Consider the following 6,000-nt stretch of genomic DNA (forward strand, 5'->3'; position numbering starts at 1 on the left):
CAGATAAAAACACAAGGCGAAACAAGGCCGAACCTAAATCTAAACAAATTGCTTTCAGTTGCTTTCTAAAGGTGCCTGCAGATCTGACGTTTAAGAGATATAGCCTCAAAAGCACAGTCTCCTGTCATAGTCCGAGAGCAGGCAGGACTCAAATGCAGATTCAGAAGGCAGTTCGGAGAGTTTATTAACAGTGATGTGAAAAAGCTATTTGCAGTGCCTTTCAAAAAAGGGAAACATCCACAGTCTCTATGTACAGTATCCAAGTCGATGGTCCGGTATGTTCCACTCAGTCTTTAGATTCGATAAAGAAACAGACTTCTCTCTCCGACTCACACACACAAATCCTCCTCGAGGAAAACAGGGAAGACTGCTGGACAGAAGAGAGATGGTGAGAGGTGCACACATGGAAACAGGTGAGCAGACTTACGTAATGAAGGTAAGCATCTGCCGCGACTCAAACACCAGATGAGGAGCAGGTGAGTTAATTACCACAGGTGTGCCGGAGGGCGGGGACCAAGAGGATCCTACCCCTGCAAGGGCGTGCACGCACGCACACACACACCCACACCCACAAACAGACAGACAGAGGAGAGAGAGAGTCATGGTGGAGAGCGAGGAAAACTGGCAGGAGTACCACGAGGACTGAAGGACTATGACAGTCTCCTTTCTTGTTGAGACTGGAGCGAGAAAACAACCATCAAACCCTAATCGGAGAACCTCTCCCAGCAAACATTCTGACATTCAATGACTATTGTTTGCATGTCTATTCAAGCCATTCATGTCACATTATGATTGAAAACAGCTACATAATGAAAGGTGTACAGATAATTAACCTGGCTTTCTGCCTCAAGTTCCTTCAGCAATGTTGACTTTCTATGTCTTTTGATAGACATAAAGATAATTAGACCGAGCACTAGACAACAAATGCATTAAAAATATAAAAGATTTGTTAATTTGTATTTTAGGGCTCAATGATTATAGCAAAAATCACAATCTGGATATTACATCAAACATTCATTAACTTAAGCACGCAATATGCATTTAGTGGCGTTTTTAAAAAAGTGTCTTTTTACATGAGATTTCCATTATTCAAATGAAAAGCTAATAAATTAATGAAAAAAGAGATGTCTGCCAGTCCACACGATCGGGTCCATTAGACATCTGCAAGTGCAGTCTGTGGTAAAAGAAGCTCATGCCTCAGTGGACTCATGCACCTCAGGAAACCTGCAGTGAAGCCTGGGGGCGAAAATGCTGGAGAGCTGAAGCCGATGACCAACCAACACCTCCTCCTCCTCTTCTCATGCTGAAAGCAGAACAAGGATAAACCCTCAGTGATCCCAGGTGATAAGGAGTCAAAGGCAGCTGCAGGCAATCACTAATGATCCCTCTACAGGATCACTTACAGCAACCTGCTTCTTCTAGATAAATATTTTCAACCACAAACCTCCTTCTGTCATCTTGCCTTGAGTTAAACTAAACTGTGAGCATGGTTGAGCTTTTTAGGGACGAGCACTGTAAAGGCGGCTGATTCATAACACAAAACAACAGGTTCATAGCCAAAATTCATCCAAATAACTGAAAGTTTTTATTCAGTTATCTTGTTTTTGTAATCATTAGAAGCCAAAATCAAAACTGAAATTCAAATCACTGACTCTAAGGCTATGTTCACACTGCAGACGAAAGCGCATTAAATCCGATTTTTTTTTTACCCTATGCGACCCATATCCGATCATGGTTTGACAGTGTGAACAGCACAAATCCGATATTTTCAAATCCGATCTGGGTCACTTTCGTATGTGGTACTGAATCCGATACATATCCGATGTTTTAGAAAGCGACTGCTGTTTGAACGGTCATGTCGCATTAAATCCGTCTTCTACATCACTGACACAAGACAGACGCAAATTATCAGCGCCGGAGAAGCACCCGAGAAGACATCGCGATCGCTTCCTGGCCATTCCGTGTAGATGTCAGTGAAACTGTTTGGAAGACAACGTTGGAGAAACGTGAACATTTTATTTGTACTGTATAATCTGCAGATTCTGACAGAAATCTGCAACTATCCTTTGAAGCACCGCTCCTCTAAAACAGCAATAAGGATCATTATTAGGTTATCTAAATTGTTATGTAAATAACAAAATAACTTAAAGCAAAAATTAGGAAACGTAAAGTCTTTATATTAAGGCCATCAGTCAAACAATACTGTTTGCTCTGGGTCTAAACAGAGCACGTTGTGTGTGACGTCTTCTTTTGCGCATGCGGGCCGCTTTGAGCGTTCACACTAGAGCGCGTTTGCTGTCGCATTTTATTTGTAGTGTGAACAAGCAGACAAAAAAATCGGATTTGATCAAAAAATCGGAATTGAGCATTAAGACCTGCAGTGTGAACGTAACTCAATTTATAAGAAAAGGTATGACTGGACAACTGATTGGCTGGTTGGAAAGAATGTCACTATCTAGTCTAGTTATCTGTTTTAAAATCACTTTGCAACTATGCAGACAAAATGTTACCATTTTAGGCCGGTTGTCACTAACAGTTTCCTGCTGGTATTACTAAGCAACAGAGGTTTTTTATATAGAGAGGTATGTGCTGACCGTCCAAGGCTCTGAGCACAAGACTTTTGAACTTGACTGAATTTAATAGGAAGCGAGTACAGAGCTTTGTGCTTTGAGGAGGAAACAAGGACAGAATAGTAAATCAAAGTTTGAGTCTACAAGGAGAACTGAGTCCAAAATTTGAGTGAGCAATAGTGTTTCTCTTTGCTTGGCCTCTTCAAAGCTTTTTGTTCAATTTTGGTAGTTTTTTACTTTCATGCAAACTGCAGCTGAGAGCGGAACGAGCTCCACTAGAGTTGAGCAAAAAGCACAGTGTCACAGACCCAGCCTTACATCAGTACATCTGTTTTGTTTTTTTAACTTTGAAAATATATGACCCTAACAACCAGAAGATTGGCAAAAATTCGCTGACAGCTCCCCCCTCACAGGCTAATTCAAGAACATGTTTTATGCTTAGAAATCTTTCGCTGTGAGCTCTCACATCCTCAGCACTAGATTGATTACTGCCTGGCTTTGTTTTGTGCTGCCGAAGTAGTTTTGACATTAATGAACCTCCATAGAGCCTGGTAGAAGGGATCTGAGGAGTGACCTCGGGGTTGCAAGCTTGATTTCTAGTCATATCACGGAACACTTGTCTCATCACCACTTGTTTAAAGGCTCTCTTGTTTCTTAGTCATCAGACAGAATTCAGGCTAAGACATGATCAAAAACATGGTTGTGCAAATGAAGGCTGCACCCTGTAGATGATTACTTTTTACCTCATTCAGGTACTGAAACGCATGTTTCTGCTGCAGCGTGAAAAATAAATTCTTTTAAATTAAAAATATCCAAAACAATTGAGGGATAAATGAAGCACAGAAAACACACAACTGTAAGATTAACAATTTAGCATTCCTGTTTTGCAGTGGTTTTGTTTGTCCTTGAAAATTTGCACATTTCTGGTTGGAAGTTACTCACCCAAAAAAACAAAAAACAGTTACCACAAAAATCAGCTTAAAATTTCAGATTGATGTTGTATATGGAAAACACATCTCAAACTGAAATAAAATATGCTATGAAGTGTGGCGAGGGTGGTAATTACAGTCGCACAAATGTTTTTAGCAAATGAGAGAACGCAGCTGGCAAAAAATTCCTCTTTTAATGCATCTCTAAGTGACAATTTTCTGGTCCTGCTTCTAGGTGAAGCAACTGGGAGAAATGCAAACTCACTGAAGTTGATTATGCAGACTAGCTACATTTAGTCAGATTAAACAAACACCACACGGCTTTCAAAGAAGCCACAACACCTAACCAGGAACTACTGAAGGCAATTAAACAACACCTGCTATGTTTTTGAAGATATTTTGTCATAGATGTCAATTATTTCAGCTGGGGACGCAGATGGACAGTGGTGATATTTACAGGAGATGCATTTGTTTCTACCAATAAAAAAAAAAGAAAGACGCATAACAATTAATTGTTTTAAAAATTGCTGTGACAGTTCTCAGTGAGGCACCACTGCCATCAACTGGTGCAAACCTTTTTACTTCAATTTTTTTTTTTAACACCTGGGACATGATTAGAAATATGATTATACACAGCTTTTTCATCTCAGTCAGCAGCGGTACGATGTCTTCTCTCTTCTGGCTCTATGCACACATAGACAGGTCGATAACAATGAAGGTGCCAGAAAGAAAAGGAGGAGAATCAATGTTAGTACATTTTTCTCAAAAAAGTAAGTTGTAAGCTCCTTTTTTTTCACCTTTTTGCAAAATAATACTGCCTGTCCATCTGGTTTTGAGATAGACTACGTTACATAGGTGAGATGTATATGCAGCAGATTTCTCACCTGCACATCCATGATGCTTATCTCCCATTGACTCTAATCCTAAAGGTGATTTATTGCATTGAGATCTGGCGACTGTAAAGGCTATTTATGTACAGTGAACTTATTGTGCTGATCAAAAAAACAGTTTGAGATGATTTAAGCGTTGTGACAAGATGCGTTATCTTGTTTGAAGGAGGTATTACAGAGTGGGTACACCGAGGTCATAACAGGGATGGATATGGTCAACAACAATACTCAGGTAGGCTGTGGCATTTAAAAGACGCTCACTACTAAGTGAGCCAAGAAAATATCCCCCATTACACCCCCAGCAGCAGCCAAAATCGCTGATATGAGGCAGGATGGATCCATGCTTTCATGCTGTTTACGCCAAATTCTTATCCTGAGTGGTTATTTAAGTTTACTGTTTCCTTCTTATCAGCTCGAAGCAGTCTGGCCATTCTTCTCTGCCCTTTGGCATCAATAAAGCATTTTCACCAAGGGACTTGCAGCTCGCTGGATAATTTCTCCTTTCTGGACCCTTCTCTGTAAACCCTAGAGATGTTTGGGTGGGAAAATCCCAGCAGATCGGCAGTTTTAGATGAGTTAGTCTGGCACCGACAACCATGCCACTTTCAAAGTCATTTAAATTACTTTTCTTCTGCTTGTTTTGAACCTCAACATGGCCGAATGCACTGCCATGTTTGCATTAAGACAAAACTGAAGAAGTATACCTAAAAAAGTGAATGAACTCAAGCAGAAATCCAGCTGAAACATATCTGAGCTACTGAATAGGAATTCATAAATTTAAGTAATTCATCACGGACACGTGCTGTCACACGCACATTTGAGCAGGTTCCACCAACAAAAAGAAAAAAGGCACGAAAGCAGCTTGATATCACACAGAACTGTCAGTCTGCTGCACTCTGACTCTCCCTGCAAACGGCAAGAAGGACAGAAGACTTAATCATCTGCACATTTGTGTTGACTCAGGAGGGATAATATTAAATGAGAAAAACGGGGAATGATTTGAATTCAACACAAAATGCCTAAGAGCCCGACTGCATGATCTTTCACTATATGTTTACCTGAAACATGTTTTGTTTTTGTGCGTGTTTTCCACTGTACTAATAAATACGCAGAAATGATGCAGAAAAAAACAGAATGAAGCAAATTAAGAAATTCCTAGGGGAGGACCCCATGCTCCTTTACACGATGTCGCCAATGCTCAAGCGAAATCTATACCCACATATTTTGTCCAAGTACACCACTATGAGACTAACAGTTTGTCTTTGTGGCACTCAGTGGCCGCTATTTCAAAAATAGTAGGCTTTTAGAGTGACTATGGTCGGTGTGATAGTTACAAAGTAATGGAGAGAGGGAAAATAGAGAGAGGTATACAGAGAGCGAGGGACGGAGGAAGGGAGGGAGGGTTAGACGTAGAGAGCGAGAGCGAGAGAGAGAGAGAGACTGGGCTAAGTGGACAGACCTCACGTTGAGCTCAGATGAACCTCGGCATCCTTTCCCACGTTGGATCATTTCAGCCCCGTTAAACCAGAAGACCACCGGAGCAAAACCGCAAACACACGGTAAGCTTCTCTCATAATTGACTTTTTTTTCTAAATCTTCAGAATTCAATAG

The sequence above is a fragment of the Diplotaxodon limnothrissa genome, linkage group LG23 (assembly GCF_057381915.1).
Source record: "Diplotaxodon limnothrissa isolate DT_005_m linkage group LG23, D_limnothrissa_male_GT1.1, whole genome shotgun sequence".
Taxonomy (NCBI): domain Eukaryota; kingdom Metazoa; phylum Chordata; class Actinopteri; order Cichliformes; family Cichlidae; genus Diplotaxodon; species Diplotaxodon limnothrissa.